Raw genomic sequence first — 18,872 nt, 5'->3', positions numbered from 1 at the left:
CTACATTACAAATGTCAACACTCCAGAGAAGAGATATCTGAACTGCAGTTGGGTTGATTTTATTGCCAGAGCAATTCCCGTGTTTTCAGAAACAACTTTTCTGTTTTCCCTCGCAGGTGTGATGGATCTGTGAAACAAATGTCTCATTTATTGCACATTAACTGCTCAGGGTTCTGTCATCACAAACAAGGGCACGACTAAAGAGAATTTCCTCTGCTTTGAAATCCCTTCCACTGTCCCCTGACCCACCCCAAATTAGCTGGGAGTTGTATAAATGATTGGTCAATAAAATTAAAATGAAATTCAAAAAGTGATATAAGCAGACTAAGTGGGAGATGTTTTATCCTATATTTTATCTTTTTTTTTTTTTTTTTACTCCTTTTTTCACTGAGTAAAACTGAGTTAAAGCATCACTTGCTGCTGCCACCAAGCCAGAGTTGTCCAAAAGTCAAAGGGGATTAATTAAAGCTGACGAGCCCCGAATCACGAGCTCGGATGGGTGGCATTCCTCCTCAGGAACATTCTGTATGCTGCTAAGCTGTGCTCCCTTCATGAGGAAAAGATCCTCAGGAAATGAACTCTGTGAAAAACATAAAGTGCTGTTTCCCACAGAAAAGGAGACAAACAAGCCCCACACTTGGGTGCCTCGGTTTGGGAGCAACAGCAGCGCTGATTCCACTCAGGAGAGAAAGAGGGGATTAAGGAGACTAAAAAGCAACCTGCAAGGTCCTGGCAGGGAGACAGAGGTGCTGCAGCAGAGGGAGAGCAATCCCAGCATGGGAATGTCCTGAACACCCCATGGAGAGACACGAGGATGGGTCTGAACCTGCAGGGATGGTGCAGGGATGGAGTTACCTCCAGCACAGCATCCCAGCCAGGGCCTGGCAGCTGCCCAGGGACCAGGGGGCTGTGCTTGTGTGAGGGCAGGAGCTGGGAGTGAGGTCCAGCAATGCTGTGACGTGCATTGGTCATTATGATGCTGTGCCATCAATTCGCTCTTGGGGTGTTTTTCACATCAGGGCCCAAGATCTCTTTGTTCTCCCGTGTAAAACTCAGCTTTGAGGTCACTCTTTGCCTTACACACCCTTGGCTGTTTATGAACGTCCTCACAAAACTCAGAGCCCATTTCCCATTGAGGAAGGCAAGAAACAGGTTGTCTCATTGTCTGGCTTGATTGTTCTCCATAACTAATTGCAAGGAGAGGAACCCTTACGAGCCTGGAGCTGCATTGTAGCAACAATGAAAGGATGTGCAGGGTACCAGCCACGTGACTGAGAGAAATCTGCTTTTCATATTAAAAGAAAATGAGTGAGAGTGACCTCCATGACAGGAAAATTGGTAAAAGGTTCACAGAGCACCCACCTGTAATGAGTGTTAAGGGCCATTCCTGCTGTTGGGTCACCAGAGTAGGTGACTCTGGGTCTCTATGTGTGACAGAGGTCCCTGGTGACATCCCAAAGGATGCCAAGCTTTGGCTTCAGGGTAGAGGAGCAGATTTTGGTGCTCTAAATTGTCATGTTCTTAAAGCTGCAGGCAACATCCTCCTGTCCTGGTCCTGTGCCTCGAGCTGTGGCTGCACTTTCTGAGCTCAGACAGCACTCTGGGATCGTTCAGAATAAAAGGATTGTTATTGCAGGAGTTGGAAAAATGTCAGCAGAAGGGATGAAATATTGCCCCATGCCCCTGCCATACCGAACAGGGAATCTTTTCTTCCAGTGTTGGTTTAGGACTTAATCCTGCAAGGTCTTGTCTGTCAGCAAATACAATCAGGTTTAAGAGCATGAATAACCATCCTGGAAATCACTGGAAACTATTTTGTTAGTATAAAATTAAGCAAGTGAGGAAGTTCTCCAGTGGACTCGGACCAGTGCACTCAGCACCCTGCAGAAACAAGCCTTGAGTTCTTAGAACCATTTACAGTGTCCAGAACAGCCAATCATTAGGGCTTTGTGCAGAGAGGTTGGATTTCACTCACTTGGAAGATATTCCTTCTAACCCCCTGAGACACACAGACTCTGGTTGATTTGGAAAACAAAATGATTAATGGCACTTTACAAGTTTTTCCACTAAACAGATTTCAGTCGGAGTCTGTCACAAGCTGAAGAATTTGCAGGAATAGTGTCAATCTGATGTCACAGTGGCAATAAATCCTATTGTACTGGATTACACTTTTACCCATTAAAATGCTCTGACCTATTGTCATCCAAGTGGAACCACATTCCACTGGCTGCTCAAAAGGTTCTGATTTCACTCTCGATTGTTGCCAGGGCAACTGCACCTCAATCCAAAACTCTGCTGCACCAATCACTTCACTCCATTTGAACAGACTCCTGTAGATAAAGCAAAGCACTAATTACTTTTTCCCATTGAAAATCAAATTTTTCTGAGACCTGAATAACAGAAGCTGTTTGAGGGTTAGTTGGTTTTTTGTTGTTTTTTTTTTTTTTTGCATAAGGCACCAATTGCCTCATTTCTTTGCAGAATAACTGGTTGTGGTAACAAAATACCATGAAAAGATTAATATTCTTAGTGCATCCAGAGTAAGTGTGCATTAGAAATCTCACCACAGGCCACCCCTGGAAAGAGTTCTCACTCAGTTGTGGAAAACTGAAAGGATTTTCATTAATAGTCAAAAGCTGGATAAGGCTTGTGAGTGGAAACAGAAATGCTTGAATTTCCCCACTGAGATTTCTAGTGGAAAGTAGCCTGTGCTTTACTACATCTACTTTTATTAAGTGAACATCTTCTCCATTGTTCAGATTTGTCTTATTCTGAGATATCTTTGAGTGGGACAAAGCCAGTGGGGAAATGTGCAGCTTCTCCCACAGCTGCTCAGGATCAGCATTTCTTGGAGAGCCAAATGGGCCCCTTGGCCCTGGCAGAAATCAGGTGGGTGAAGTCAGCTCAGGTGTGACCAGGCTGGAGACAAAGCAAAGACAACCAGGTCATGCTGGCACTGCCACATAGAATCAGTGCCCTGACATCGATGTGCACAAAATTAGGTGCCAATTTGAAACCAGTTTGAGAGATAACAGTTTAAAAACAGCTGGAGGTGTTTTGTGTTCGAAGCTCTTTCAGGAATGGAGGTGCCTTTACTTACACTTGGAAATTTTCCAGCCAGTTTTACTCTTTTATCTTCATTTCACTTTGCTCAGTGAACCCATCTTTGTTTTCCCTTGAGGTGCAGGAAAACTTGTCTGGAAAATGGTTTTTCACTGAAATTGCCTCTTTTCAGTTTATATCCCAGACTTGATTTTTATCAAATGTCAATTTTTTAGATCTTCTCAGGAAAGTATCGACCTTTTCTACCCTACCACGACAGCAAAGAGAACCCCACAATTCAATGGCTCCTGAGCTGAATCTTTCCACAGGAAATGAAGGGCTGAAACACTCTCCACTCTTCCAATTCTCCAACCCAGTGTGTCACCACAAATAACACTCGAGTAGCTGAAGATTATTCTACCCTGTCTGCACTCTCAAAACAGAAATTTAACTGCTTTAAAAAGAGGAACCAGACAAAAATGAACAGTTTTTTTTGCAAAATGCAGCACTGACTTCTTGAGTTACAGCATGTGCAGACAGGATGGACAACCACTCTGCTTATACATGGATGAAAAGATGAAGAATTAAATTAAGCTCTCAACCCAACTTGAAAAGCAAGCAGAAATCTGATGTTGTGTTTGTTTGTTTTGCTCATTTGCATTTATCTTATGGCTGTTGAATTACACAACAGATTCCTGGAAAAGGATGTTCTGTGAGCAAACGTTTCACCAAAAACTTGTGGTGAGAATATTGGGCAAGAAAAGTGACTAATAAAAGAAAGAGGGCAAATCAGAGAATCATAGAATCAACTGGGTTGGAAGAGACCTCCAAGATCATCAAGTCCAACCCTTGCTTCATCCAGTCCAGAGAACCTTCATCTCCAGAGGATACTGAGCAAAGTGAATTAGCAGTGCCCTATTGAAAGGCAGAAACTTTCTGAGTGCAAAGTGTTTTCCAACTGAACTTTCCAAGAGCTATTCAGAACCTCTTCTGGCAAAAGAGCTTCTCAGATTTTAACCTTTTTGTCTGGTAACACATCCTTTGCAAAAGTTTATCTCTTTAGAAACAGTTTCCTGGACAAATGATCAATAGATCAATCCCTGCTCTTGCTGCCTCCAGAGTGACAGATAGAGAGATCTTGGTGACAGCTTGTATTTCTGACATTCCTTCCCTCCTGTTGCAGCAGAGCTGTTACAGCCACACTAATGAAACCCATCTAAGATATGGATTGCCTGGACATTGCCTGAATTCAGGGAGTTTGCAGCTGGTTAACTCGGATTGATCAGCTGCCACCTGCTAAGCAGTGCCAGCCCATCCATCAGCGTGTGCTGTGATTTGTGTTTGACAGGACAGACACCGAGTGCCCCAGCTCTGGGCAGCCTGGGCAGGCTGAACTCACAGCCCCAACCTCCTTATGGCACTTCAGTCACACCCTTTCCAAAGCTGCAAGGAAGCAAATGCATCAGAACGTCTGCCCCTGCTTCAAGATGCCCATCAGCACTGCAGAGTGTGCCAGGGAGGTGCCCCAAACCTTCTTTGCACTGCTTTAAATCATGGGAAAGAAAGGGAGAGGGAAAGGAGAGAAGGGGAGGCAAAGAGAAGGCAAAAAGATGCAGAAGTGCTGGAAAGTCAGTGAAGTCTTTGCAGGCCAAGAAAGTTAAAGGATTTTTCTCCTTTCCTTCACTCAGTGACTGATTTCTGTTACTGTAAGCAGGAGTGGGAAGGTTTTCTGTTACTGTAAGCAGGAGTGGGAAGTTTTATCCCCACCAAAACTTCCTTTTCTTCACCTCCTGCATTCACTTGGGAAAGCACTTCCCTCTCCACTTTGGCTGTAGCAGGAAGCTCATAGCAATGCTACAAACCCCACTATCTGTAAAAGAGCTTTTTTTGGGTGTTAGGGCTTACAGTCTCACTCTGCATCACCACCCCCACGGGGAGTGACTCAGGGGTCATAAGGAACACCAGCTCAACGTTCCCAGAAGAACACAGTCCCAAAAGAGAGTGATGGAACACCAGAACTCTGCAAACCTTTGTATTTGGACAGACCACCTCACAGCCCACCCCTCTCTGGTGTGGATCCCCTCTGCCTCCGTGCCAGGCTCACAGCTCTGTGGTGGCCTCATGGGAGGAGAGTTTTGATCCACGGGCACGAGTGCTTGAGGAAGTTTGACAACCAGGAGGATGCAGAACCAGGATTGTGTAACCAAACCCCTGCCAACACATTCCAGCCCATTCAGTGAGCAACATGACAACTGTATTGTCCTCCTCTGCCATCCTTCAACTTGTCTGGCAGGTGATTCTCAGCAGGAACACCTTGGCTGTGGGAGCCAAAACCCCAAATATACCACAAGGAAAGGAAATCCTGTTCCCCACTCTGCCTCCTGCATGACCCTCCCAGAGCCTCGGCCTCCTCAAGAAGGAATTACAAAGTTTTCAGTGCAGCTTACAGTGTTTGCTCAGGATTTAGAAATATAGAAATGGCTATTTCTAAGGTGGATGAACAGGATTCTTCCTTTGTTTGGGGATTTTCATGGCACACTAAGGGTCAGACTCTCTCAGCAGGCTCCTTGCACAGATACCTTTGTGCACACTCACACAGCTCATTGTGCAGACACTCAGATCTAACAAAATTGTATTTTGCCCTTTTTTTCCCATTTTGTCTTTCAGGCCTTCACTTCCAGGCCTTCTCTTAGCTCAGTTGGTTAAAACTTGGTTGTAATAATGCCAAGGTCATGGGTTCAATCCCCTGTGTGGGCCATTGACTTGAGAGTTGGACTTGATGATCCTTGTGGGTCCCTTCCAGCTCAGAATAGTCTGTGATTCTGAGGGTTAGGGTTAGGGTTAGGGTAATCATTCCAACAAATTGGTTGCCCAGACCAGGCTCCCAAGGCAAGCTCTGGGGCACAGTGATTCTTCTGACTCACTCTCATTTCAGCCAGAGTTTCTCACAGTCTGTAACCCTCAATTTCCTTGGTATGAGCTCCAAGTGCAGCTCTGCCCTCCTGACTCAAGAATTCTTGTCGGCAGATTTGCTTCACCTTGGCTTTGTACCTCCCCTGGCCGGGACAAGTTGCTAAAACCCCACTAGAAACACAGAGAAAGGAATGGAGGAACTGCCAGACTGGGTCAGACCCACAGTCTGTGTGGTCTCCTGTCCCATCTCCACCAGTGGTGACAACAAATGCTCCAGGAGAAGGTGTGAGAGCTGCAATTGGCAGCTTTGCCTCTAACAAGTCCTTACCCTGATCTGCAGTAATTAGAGGCTTCAGCCCTGGAATCACACAGCTTAATATCCTCCCCAGACAAGCACCAAAGCTCTGCCTCTTTTTAATATTCAAATGAACACAAACTCTCCTGCTGAGTTTCAGACACAGAAACTGTGTTTCCAAACAACAACTAACAAGCTGCCAGGTTACATGCAAAACACCCTTCCAGTTAAACCAGCTAAGCAGTTTATTCCCATCCAGGCTGGTTGGTTAGTTTAAAGCTCTCTAAGGTAACAGAATTTCTGTTTACATGTCCAAACACAGAGAAAAGCACAATTAAGGAAGTGAGAAATGGGTTTTACCTCAATGTCTGCTGAGATTGGAAAGAATCTCTGCTTCACTCCCTCCTTTCTTTTTCTCTGTCTCTCTCCCTCTCTCTTGCATGGCTGGACTGACAGGTTGGCAGAGCTGAGAACGACAGGTTGGGTTTGTTTTTTTAGGCACAACTCCTCCCCCTCTCAAAGAGAAGGGAAAAAAAAAATAAAACAAGACTGATTGGGAAAAGTTTACAGAAAATCCCATCCTTTCAGCACATCAGAACTGGTGAGAAATATGCTACTTTGGGGAGCCCAGCAGCTTTCCAACTGTTTTTCTCAAAAAGGCTCAAGGTCTAGTTTGCAGTAAGTGTGAAGCAACCAAGGGATTTACACCAGGAACTAACTTGACCCTGAACTTTTCCCATTTCCTTGATAACTGATCCAACAGCCCCTTTAAGGCAGCCTTGAAATAAGGATTTTTGTGAAAGTGGAAAGGGCTTCTTGCATGCAGCATAAATGTCTTTGGCCCTTGGGCTTCACCCTTGCATCCCACCAGCCCTGTGTGTGATAAAAGTCACCAGGAGATGTTTGAAGTCCTCAATTTTCCCCCAGAGCCCTCAGGTGCTGCCAACCTGCACTCACAGCTGAAAGTGGGTTATTGTAAACCCCTGTTTTACTCCATCCTCTGAACTGCTTGCACAGAGAGCAACTCACCTTCTGTCCCTGTCACCTGAGGTGTGAGAGCAATCCCAGGGCCAGGGGAGGTTTTTAGCAGAGCCCAGTGGCCACAGAGCTGAGGTCAGAGTAAGGAGAGGTGGATTCAGCACAGAGCACACCAGCAGTGGGTGCCTCCACTCCCACAGCCTTCCCAGGGCTTCTGGGCTTATCCAAGAGGGTCTTCAGTTAGGGCTGTGTCAAATGAACTTTTCCTGCTGCTAATTCTGCTGCTTGTGCCTGTGTCCTCCTGGCCAAGGAGCTTTGCTTCTGGGGACAAGGAATTGTTGATAAATGCCAAGAAAGAGGAGCCAAGAGGTTGGTGGCCAGTGCTGAAATATCTTCTACCCTCCCACTTTCCTGCAAGCTACCAAAAGAATCGACAGGCAAGTCTTTCATTCTCTAATGCTTTTCTTAATTTGGCAGTTTGGGCACAAATCTGCAATTTCCACGTTCTCTGCAGAGGAGCTGCCTCTTCCTCACCTGCTGTTTCAAGCAAACATAAATACAAACATACAGTAAACTAATGACTGTCATCTGCTTAAATTTGCATCCCAGACTCCTTGAATGGAATCCTGTCTCCTCCGGGTCAGATTTGCAGCTGGGCTAAACAATGAAGGTTCAGAGACTTGGTTTGCCTGTGTCACAGGGCTGGAGTTCCAGCACTCCCTGCAGCAGCTCCTCAAAGCCAAAAGTGTTCCAAAGCCTTTGGAAAAAAAAAAACCAGCCAGTTTAAATTAAAACTATAGTGAGCTGGATTGGAGGTGAGTTCAGTGGGTATCACACAAAGTCAGTATGACATCATATCCGAAAATGTCTGGTTCTGCCTCCTTCAGGCTCACTTTATATCCCGTACCAGGGGAGGGCCACGTCCATCTATCCCAGGACTGATTCCCATTCCCTGTCTCCTGCAGAATGCATTTGCTTGCTGCCTCTTTTATCAGGCAACTGTTCTCAATTGTGTTCAGCTCCCTCCTTAAGATCTCCAGAGAGATAACACGAATGCTCAGGGATCTTTCCTGCCAGCAGAACAAGTTCCCTCAATCCAGACAAAACTGGCCAAGGCTGTTCCGAAGTTCAGTGATAGATAACCAGTCCTGGCTGCAGCACCAGGGCCTCTGAAGTGAGAAACTCTGCTTGGGGTTACAGCCTGCTGCAAGACTTCAGGTTTCTGCCTTAATTTCCAATGCAGGTGGGATGGGGATGAGAATGTAGAGCATTAAGACACACCAGTCTCAGCCTTACCCTATGAAAGGGAGATTTGCTCTTGGAGAGACATCCAGAGCAGCTGACTTTGGCACTGGTTCATCACAGTCTTCTCAGTCCACCCTCCTCAGAATTATGAAGCTGGACATCCACATTTGCAGAATCTTTAAGATTTTTTAGACCCAAATGAGTTTATTCACTTTATTGACTCATGTTACCTACCCCAGCACCAAAAAACAGCAACACCCAAAAAACAGCAACACCAAAAACATGCCCAGGGTGATGTTCTTGCTTTAGCTCTGGCATGTTCCACCTTTTGTGGGGTCCTGGGGAGGGAGAGAAGCTGAGGAACATGGTCATGAGGGACAATGTGCCATCTCCAGCTTTAGATTGCTGCCCAGTCCCAGTCCCACCCCGACCTTGGAGTGTGAGGTGTTTGGGTGTCAAGGCTTTGTCTACCCCAGGAGCTGAAAGTGCATCAAACCAAGAGCTCAGTTCTCTGCAAGCACAGCTGCTGTAAGAGCTTAAAGCCAGTCAATAAAGGCACTTCAATTAAACACCCAGCGAGGTCAGATTTCTTGTTTTTCCTGTTTAACCAGCGAGTTTCAAGACAGCCTAATAATGAACCCTTGGAGCAGAGCTCATTACACCACCAGAAAGGTTGCAAAATTGCATACAGCTCTGGTTTATTCTGCTCAATTAGTTACACTCCCTAAAACTAAAAAAAAAAAAAAAAAGACAAGAAAAGAGGAAGGAACACATCTCATAATGTCAGGACTTAACCCACAATGTCTTGATGCCAATGACAAGATTAATAAACCACACCAGTGTTTCCCACTGATTTGCAAGTGGGTCTGTGGGTCCTGATTCCCTGGCCTGCCCTGAAATGCTCTCCCTCAATGCACACAAACATCCCTTGTCACCACAAGTTTCTCAGGCATGTCCAGCTGGGCAGGTCCCACTCACACCGGAGCCATCTATGAATTGCAAAGGGAGAAAGGGAGACCAACTCCACATTTCAGATCCCAGCTTTTGGCCTTTGGGAATGTGGATCCCTCCAGCCACCCTGCAGAGGCCACTGATCCACACCCATCACCTCAAACCCAGAACCACGTGCACAGCCCAGGCTCCATTTTTCAAACTGGCTGAGTCTGTTGCTCTAAATTTCCACCCATTCAAAGTTCAAACTGGTTTTCATTACCTATAAAATGCAGGTGCTGAATGTTTGATAGGGCAGGGAGAAGGTCCCTGCAGAGAAGAGAAGCAACTGGGGCAACGTGTGGGATCTTCAGTGCTTTTACAGACTGGTGGTCCTACAAAATCAGCACAAAAGTTCCTTTTTGGGGGCACAGATAAACTATGTGGGTGTCACAGACCCTCTGACACCTCTGAAAGGTCCTTCAGACCATTGGGAGCAACAGGACTCCAGCCCTTTTCCATGTGCTGTTGCACAGGGAGAGTAGTTCAGTCTGAGGACTGAATAATTCACCAAGAAATCAGCTGGCCAGTGTGGAAATAATTTTAAATGAACTGAGCCCTTAGGTATTACATTAACTGGATCTCTAGGGGAGGATGGGGATTATTGCAGCTGAATAGAGCCCTTATTTATCAGATGGAAAAGGTTAATGTCATTTCCTTTCCTCCATGGTTTTTCCTACCACATCCCCATTTATGGATAGCAGGAGGTGCAGACAGTGTAGGAACATGTGCTTGATTGTTTAAATGACCAGAGCTGTTACTTTAGGCAGGGAGGGGGGTAAGAAATTAAGATTTCTGCTGGTTTCCTGGGGAGAATTACAGAGCTAGGAAACATAAAACACTGAGGAAAGGAAATGGATTGTGGAGCACCTGGTCTTTGATTTGACATCCAAGAGGATTGAACTGAAGGAGGAAATTTTTGCATTCTCATCTACTCTTAGTGCATAATAAGAACCAGGATCAAACTAATCTAATATTCTTATTTCATACTTTATAAAGCAAGACTGCATTAAGAAAGATCATTTTTTTTACTCCTCAATGAAGTTTAAATACAGTTAAATTAAGGTCTACTAATAAAGAGTCTATGCTTTTTTTCCTAATTTGCCTCTGGAACCTCAAGAGCTGTTGACTTAAAGATAAATATCAGAGCAGTTCAGCCATTTATTATGTGGTTTGCTAATGATGTCAATGAGTTAATTCTAATGCCAGTTAAGGAGAAAATTTCCATGTCAGGAAGACTAAGAGCAGTGAAAGCTTGGATTAAGAGACAAAAGCTCTTTTTGTGGTAAAAAACCTCAAGACACCCAAGTATTTTTCCCTGATTCTAACACAGAATTGCCTTAGATAAGCCAGGTAGGGATTTCCTTCTCCTGTACCAAGCAAGATGGACCTAAACAACTATTGACAGAGTTCAAAGAAGGACAATGACTTATGACCATGTGGGAATTTAAGGATGCCAGAACTTGGCTCCCTGTGTGTCAGCCAGGAAGGGTGAGCATGCCATTGGTGTTGGGCTTCTGATCCCAGCTCCTCCTTCCTCCTTCCTACAGGAGCTCAGAGCACTCAACATCAGTGTCATGCAGATTTCTCCTTGCCTTGCCATTAATCACAGATGTTTTTTGTTCCTCACCACCCTCCTGTTTCCAAAACTATCAGCAGAATTTAAATCTGTGCCAGGCCCCATAAGAAGACACCTGAATGGGGCTGTTGGTCTCTGACTGCACAGAACTAGAAGATGTGAAGTTCTTTGGGGTCCAACTGAATTCCTTCTCCTGACTCCAATTCCATGCTGGAGTAGAACTCAGGCATGCACCTTTCCATGGAAAGAAATGCAGACTGAAGGGTCAGACTTCTGTGTGCTTGCTGGGTGACTCTGAGGTCACCTTTCTGCCCCAGCTTTCCATCTGTGAACTGAGTCAGTAGCATGACCTTACCTTGCAGAGGTGTCTTGAGGACAAGAAATTAATATTTAGGGACACTGCAGCAGGGATAGCTAATTCCAGCTCTGAATTAAATGGGGACAAAGATGCCCATTGACTTATGTGGGATTTAGAATGAGCCCTTATTCATTTTGCATTGGCCCCTGAACAGCCATCTGAGGATAGCAGTGACTAACCATTAATGCTTGTGGGGTTAAACAATCAGCAGCAAAGTTATAATGGAGTAAATTAATGGGTGTAGCCAAGACAACCACAATGTGACTACTGAGTTGGCTTTGTGGAGTATTTGCAGGGGATGGAAAGGGCTCAGTGCATCTGTTCTTTTTTTTTTTTTTCTTTTCCTTGCCCATAAAGCAACAGCTTTCCTGGACAACCAAGCAGGAAGATACTACAGCAAACAGTCTCTCCCATAAATCCAACCTTGGCTTTGTTATAATTGCTATGTAAATATAATCCCACTCATCAATTAAATGCTGCTCTCCAAGGCTGGAACATTATACATGTTCATCGAGATGGAATCCCTCTTAGTTCAGTTTGCTGCCTCAGGATTCATGTGCATTAGCCTTGGAAAAGAGAATGTGATTGCTTGAATAAATTCAGCCACTGCCTCCTGCATCCCTGGCTCAGTTGACAGCGTCAGTCTGACTGTAATATGGGCTCAGAAATATGTTACCATGGAAATTCTAAATATTCAGTCCTTGGAAGGGAATTCAAATGGGATATTGGATAAATAGAAATAGCCCAGCCCTTGTTAACCACACAGCTGACTCCTTGGCCTTAAAGTGTTACTGAGAATCAGAAAGTTTGGGCTTTTCTGAGGTATTTGAAGAAAACAAAAAATCTGAATTGTGTCTATCGTTTGCACTTCCAGGTTCTGGATTCCTCAGTGAGTTAAGAAATCTCTCCCAGAACCTCCCATTGATACGTGCAGTCTCTCCAGTGGGGTTACATTATTTTTGAGCTGTCTGGAGCCAGCCAGTTCCACAGGCCAGAGGGTAATTGTTAATGGTCTCTGCCCACTCAGGTATTGCTGCTCCTGCCTCAGGGTGACCTGTGCTTTCTGTCCCCACACCCCCCATGGGGCCAACCAGCACCTGACCCCTTGTTTTATGGTTATTGTTCTGTGTGACTGAACATTCCTCCTAACCCAGCACAGTTCTCTGGCTTTGCTGTTCCCTCAGCATAGCTGCAAACTTTACAACCCAAAATACAACCCATAAAGAGATTTCCCTCTTGGGCAGAATCCAGCAGCTGTTCAACAACACCCAACACCCCCCTGCAGCAGTTTGGCACCACAGGTAATGTGTGTCCTACCTCATTAAGCTCCAGGCACTTCAGGCTGGAGACCAACTCTCTGCCCTGTGTTGGTGAAGCAGCACAGCAACCCATGGCTGGGGGCATTAAGCACTGGTGTTGTATTTAAAATCTCAGTGTTTATCACAAGGGAGGAGAAAATAAGTTCTAGGGAGCATAGTGGGCATTGTCCGTAGACAACGAGGTACTGGAGTGGGTCCAAAGAAGAGCAATGGAAGGGTCTGGAACACAAGTCTCATGAGATGTGGCTGAGGGAGCTGAGGGGGCTCAGCCTGGAGAAAAGGAGGCTCAGGAGAGACCTCCTGACTCTCTACAAGTGTCTAACAGGAGAGCTCAGAGAGGTGGAGATCCATCTTTTCTCCCAAGTAACAAGTGATGAGACAAAAGGAAACAGCCCCAAGTTGTCCAGAGGACGTTTAGGTTGGATATTAGGAAGAATTTCTTCCCCAGAAACATTTTCCAGCCCTGGCACAGGCCGCCCAGGGCAGTGGTGAAGTTCCCATCCCTGGAGGGATTTAAAAGCCATGCAGATGTGGCACTTGGGGACACGTGGTGGTGGCCTTGGCAATGCTGAGTTCATGGTTGGACTCCATGACCTTCAAGGACTTTTCCAAGCTTAACGATTCGGTGACTCTATATTAAAACAAGGCAGGAAGAGTGTTTTGAAGAATTTTTTCTTCCAGGAATTGCTGTAGGAGCACTCGGACATCCCTTCCCTGCGTGTGAAGCGCCTGGAAAGCCGCGGCGGGGCCGGCGCTGTCCCTTCAGCACCACGGCGGCTCCTGGAAGGGAAAGCACCGACAGCCCCCGCACCGACGGGATGAGCTCAATCTGCCGCCGTGGGCAGGGAAGAAAGGGAAAAAAACCCAAACAACCCTTTCTAAAGGTTTAGGTTTCGTTTGGGTTTGTGCTGGAAAACAAATTAACCTAAGAGGATTTTCGGAATTGGAGCTGGGAACAAAAGACAAGGTGAAAGTGTCTGAAATTTGAAAACATGCCCAAGGCCCTGACTGGCAAATCCTTCCCCAAATGCTCTTACTAAGCCCTTTCATAGCACTAAAAGAATACAGAAAAGGTGCTTTTTTCATTTGAGTTAACAGAAAAGATTATCTAAAAGCTGTTTTCAGTAAAATTTTGTGCTTTCTCTCTAAAAAATGTCTCCGTTCATAGAATTACATCAGAAGGAAATTCAACAGCCATAAAATCTGTGGATCTGATCTGGCAGCTTGGATAAAACCATTGTTTGAGTTAATGAGGGTTAGAACTTCATTTGTTCAAGTTGTAAATCTCAGTTTCTTGACATTAACAATTGGAATTTTGGCTGAGATTGTTTCATTGAATGATAGAATCCCAGAATGGTTTGGGTTGGGAGAGACCTCAAAGATCACCCCATTCCACCCCCTGCCATGGGCAGGGTCACCTTTCACCAGCCCAGGTTGCTCCAAGCCCTGTCCAACCTGGCCTTGGACAATTCCAGGGATGGAGAGTCCAAAACCTCTCTGGGAAAACTCCACATTCCACTATTGCAAAATCATCTGCCATCAAATAAATAAGTGGAGTTCATTTCTTGCTTCAAGTTGGGCCTGGAGGGAGGAAACAGCTGTCTCCCAAACTAAGCCAATACCTGGGAATTTAACAGCCCCCTATGACACCAAAAATACTCAGTACATTTATTTTCAGGCAGGAATTTTTCCATCAAAGATTTTTGAGTTTCTGTTCAGAATTCGGACATGCATCGTGTCCAGTTTTCTGTGTTACACATTTAAAACTTATTTAATTCACAGCTGGCCAGAAGAAACACTGAACAGAAATGTTTCTGCTTCTATTGAGAGAGGAAATTGCTACACACTGGTGGAAAAGGTTATTTAAAGGACTGGATTTCTCTTCCTCCAATGCAGTTTGTCATGTACATTTGGCAACTTTTGAGCCTTTGTGCTGAACAAAGCAAAGAATTGTCCAGAGCAGATTAAGAATTAATAAAAGTCTTCATCAAGAGGGGCTGTGAAACAGGAGCAGGAAAATACCCTTGTCAGAGAAGTCACTCCCACATCTTGTACACAACAAGCTCCACATTTCAGGGAAATTCACCTCATCTGCCTGCATTTACAGAGCTTCCTTTTTAAGATCTATAACATGTGATATTGCAGAGCATGGATCAGTGTTATATATTCTGTATATTGCAGTGGCTTTCAGAAGCATGTGAAATAATCTCACCTTCAGCACTGCCTTGTGTGTTATTTATTTGATCCTTGTGGGTCCCTTCCCCATCCCCATATTCTGGGATTTTGTGTCTCAAAATATAAGAATAACTTAATGCTTTGTTGGCTTAGTGGTGGGGGCTGATTTGGGTTATCAAATGAAATATTGTAAAAGTCTAAGGTGCCCTCCCTGAATGCTCCCTGTGTCTGAACACAATCCCTGTGCTCTTGGTCAGGTGTTCCCACTCCCAGTCTGCCAGTAATAGCAAACAGACACTGCAGGATCTGCCTGTCCTTCCATAACAGCCATTAATTTTCCTGCTTTCCACCACCCCTGAGTTTTCTTGGGTGCCTCATCCTTGGACTCAGATGTGGAATGGTCCTCACTATGTGGTCTCTCAGCAACTTCTTTTGCAGAGAATCCTGTGCAGCTCTGACAGCCCAGCAAGGATGGAATTACCAGCAGAGGGGGAGTCAGAGAGACATTGTGATTCCTTGCAACATCCTCTGATCTCAGTGGGAATGTTCCCACTGACCACCTCAATGAAAATAAGGAAAAACCTTCCACTGGAGTTGTCGGTGTGATATTTTTTCTTCAATTCACATTTTCTACGTCCTGTCCATAATGCCAGTTTTCTTTGCTGGTTTTTTATAAAGTGTTTATCACTTATTTTGTGTAACAAAAGAGCCCTCTGAAAAATGCAAGGCCACACATGGCCTCAAGAATCCTGATTCAGATGAAAAAACCTCCTCCTGGAGCAGGAGGGAAAGGCAGTGAGCAGCTTTAAGCAGAGCCTGCCAAGTGCCAGCCCCTCATGCCCCCCTAAATCTGTGTTTGATCGTGATCTCTAAGTCCTTAAGCACATTGTAGGAATGGGGCAAATCCTCTTTTGGAATTTACTGACTGAAAAAAAAAAAGGAAAAGCAACATAATTCCATTTATTTTAACATCATTAGATCTGGAAAAAAAAAAACCAAACCCTGATCTTATCATGGTTATGGAGACCACGGGACAGTGTTATGGTTATTTTTTATGGTTATTGCCAGTGCATTTTGACACTTGGTGCTGCACATGTTTGGGAGCCAATCAAGCCTTTTGCTGAGGAGTTGTGCAGGAGTTGAGGAGCTGGAATGAGGCATAAAAAGCAGTTATTACTTTGCACTTTTTTCCCAGTAAAATCTAATCTATTTATTGTTATGATAATGGCACAGAGCCTGGATGAGGCCACAGTGCTGGAAAATGAGATTTTCTGCTCTCTGTTCGTACATCTATGAAGCACAATAAGGTGAAATCCAATGTATTCCATCCTTTAGCACCACAAAGTGGTTTAGGAACTGGCTTCTAGAATTGCACTAAAAAAACCAACAACCAAAAACCCAACAAACAAATAAACAAATCACTCAAAAAATCTCAACTAAAACACAACCAACTAATAAACCAAAAACTCTTCAGGGCTCCTGGTCCTGTTGGACCTGGATTCCTTCTGCTGACTGTCACACCAGCAGAGCCAGAAGTTCCCTCAGGTACAAGGAGCTTGTCTGCTTTTAACTCAGGCAAATAGAACTGAGCCACTTCTCCTTTCCCACCTTCTCCCCTGGAAGATCCCTCTGGTAAGTTCCTTTTCCACTTTTCCCCTTAATCACTTCAGTTGTGAAGCTGAGTTGAGGCAGCTTGGCTGGAGTAGCCAGAAAAAAGCTCTGAGCACCTGCCCTGGTCCCTTCCTGCTGTGTGTTTGCTTTCACCAACAGGCAGAGTGTCCTCTGCTGAGAATTCCAGCTCTCACTGCTCCAGTGGCTCCTTGGCTCCCTGACAAGTTCTTCAAAGCACTCCTTCCCTTTTGATGCCATCATCTCTATTTGCATTTTGCAGCACCCAGAACAAGGCAGGCAAATATGTTTAAAGTCCAATATATGCTTTGTACAATTGCCAGGTTGAAAAAAAGTGCTCAGGAAATGGAGAAATCTGTGGGCTCTCAACAAACAATAAACTCCTGATAAACAGAGATGGCCAATTCATCCTCTGCTGACCTGGGTGGTTTTGAACAGGCAGCAGCTTCTTTATCAAGTTGCCAATTCTCCCATTCTTTTAGAGAACAGGTTTGTGGTTTGTTTCGTTTTCTTTGTTTATCTCTTCACCTTTGAGTAAATTGCAGCATCTGCATTTGGCCGTTGTAGCAACAGGTTCAAAGCTTCCCATCGACTGCCCACTTAGTTCCTAACCAAGATTTCCATTGCTTAGAATTATGCAACTCCTCTGTTGCTTTTTCTACTTTTTAGATTTCCACAGTGACTTGGACCTGTGTTGACATTCTCCCAACACATCCCAATTTATTCCACCAACTCCCATCCATGTCAGGATTCTTCAGTGAGAGTACAGTGACAGAATCTCTCCATATGTGGTAGAATTTTGGAAATAGCTGTTACCCACATTATCACCCTAATCCATGATCCTTTGGGCTGGACCTGAGCAGAACACAGAACATCAGGGGACTCCTCCCAGGGCAGCAAAGAGGCAGAAATACAGAGAGGAGGAGACACCTGGGTCTCCTCAAAGAATGCAGCAGGACTGAGAGGTTTTCTGCTTAGATGGAGGTCACTCCTGTCCTACAGAATTCACTCATGGAGCAAAATGGAATTCGGAGCAGCTGGAAGGAGGAATTATCTGGTTCTTCTTTTACAGAAGTTTGGAAAACCCAATTTTATTAAAATGTTATTGTTTCCAAAAATGTGCAATATTTATCTGATTTGTAGTTACACAACACAATGAACAGCCATTTAAAGTCATTTTTGAATGACTTTAAATGCTTATTTTAACCTCCATTCTCAATCTTCACTCAAATTTCCTTTGATGCAATACTTTGGCTGATCTTCAATTATACAGTTTTCCACATCAATGTATGTCCCAGAAAATAAAAAAGAGGTTTGAGCAAGTGAATCCTTCTCTCTGCAAACCAATTTTGAGCCACCACATAGCACACACATAGAACATTATTTTAAAACAAATATTCAGAGAGTATTGACTTAATAACCAGAACAGCTGAGAGACAAGTGTCCCTGTTCCTTCTGCACTGTGTTGGTGGCACCTGCCTCACCAAAAGTTTTCTTCTAGAAATCACTTTATCCAAGAGGAAAAGAAAGGGAAAAAAAAGCAAAGGGTGCAGGAGGAGTGGAAGACAAATGGTACAGCTGAGCTGTGTGAACTCAGGAAAGGACTGATGGAAACACGAATCTTCCCAAGGCAGTCGTGGCTCTGCATGGGGAGAAGATGACACAGACCTTTACAGACTTGGGCAATACAGAAAAACTACTAGGAGGGGAAAATTAGCAACAGAGTAAAGGCTGGTGGTGTGGAGAAAAAGCAGCGTGTGTGTGTTGGTGAGTGTGTGGATGTCTGGCACAAACACACTCCCTGGGCACACCCTGGCACTGTGGGCACACACACCTCTCCAGCTGAGCCAAATTAGGCTGAATTAGCTGCATGCATCTCATGGTTTAATTTAATAAGACACAGTGAAACATGGCTGGCTGTTGGCAGGTCATTCTGTCTGACAGACAGAAAGGCAGAAATGAGCCCCTGCTCTCCCCTGCACAGGTATGGAAAGGATACAAAAGGGACTTTACCTTTGCTTGTGCCGCCACGAGGAAGTTCCCTCAAGGGTCCTTTGTTTCTCGTGTCCAGCAGCTGTGCAACTGTAAAGAAAAACAGGGGCTGGGTTAATAATCAAGAAAGGAACAAGCTGTAAACTCCAAAGACTCCAGTTAAACATTTACTCCAGTTTGTTCTTGTGAGCAAACTCCGAGGGTCTGCTCAGCAAAGTGCTGGAATCTCGAGGAGCAGGGAAAAGTGCAGCTCCCCAGCCCCTTCCCTGCCTGCAGCCCAGACCTGGAGTCCCCTGGGCACATCCAGGTCAGGATCTGAAACACCAGAAGCAGGAAATTCTCCCAGGTAATAAAAGC

At 44.9% G+C, this 18,872-nt stretch overlaps 1 protein-coding gene across 4 annotated transcripts in view; it reads right to left on the bottom strand.

Annotated features, from left to right (window-relative positions):
* Positions 1–18,618, bottom strand: part of KCNJ16 (potassium inwardly rectifying channel subfamily J member 16) — a 31,443-nt gene extending 12,825 nt beyond the window's left edge. Inside the window, exons 1-3 of one of the 4 annotated variants that reach the window (XM_071573759.1) lie at positions 18,537–18,600; positions 7,918–7,985; positions 6,611–6,716 (exon numbers count right to left, since the gene is read on the bottom strand). The gene's annotated coding sequence lies outside the window, so the exon portion shown is untranslated. Of the gene's footprint in view, positions 1–6,610; positions 6,717–7,917; positions 7,986–18,536 lie in introns of all 4 variants that reach the window. The other 3 variants (XM_071573762.1, XM_071573760.1, XM_071573758.1) reach the window with 3 other exon arrangements.
* Positions 18,619–18,872: the final 254 nt, after the last annotated feature.

The sequence above is a fragment of the Pithys albifrons genome, chromosome 19 (genome assembly GCF_047495875.1).
Source record: "Pithys albifrons albifrons isolate INPA30051 chromosome 19, PitAlb_v1, whole genome shotgun sequence".
Lineage (NCBI taxonomy): Eukaryota > Metazoa > Chordata > Aves > Passeriformes > Thamnophilidae > Pithys > Pithys albifrons.
This window is presented reverse-complemented; position numbering and strand designations above follow the sequence as displayed.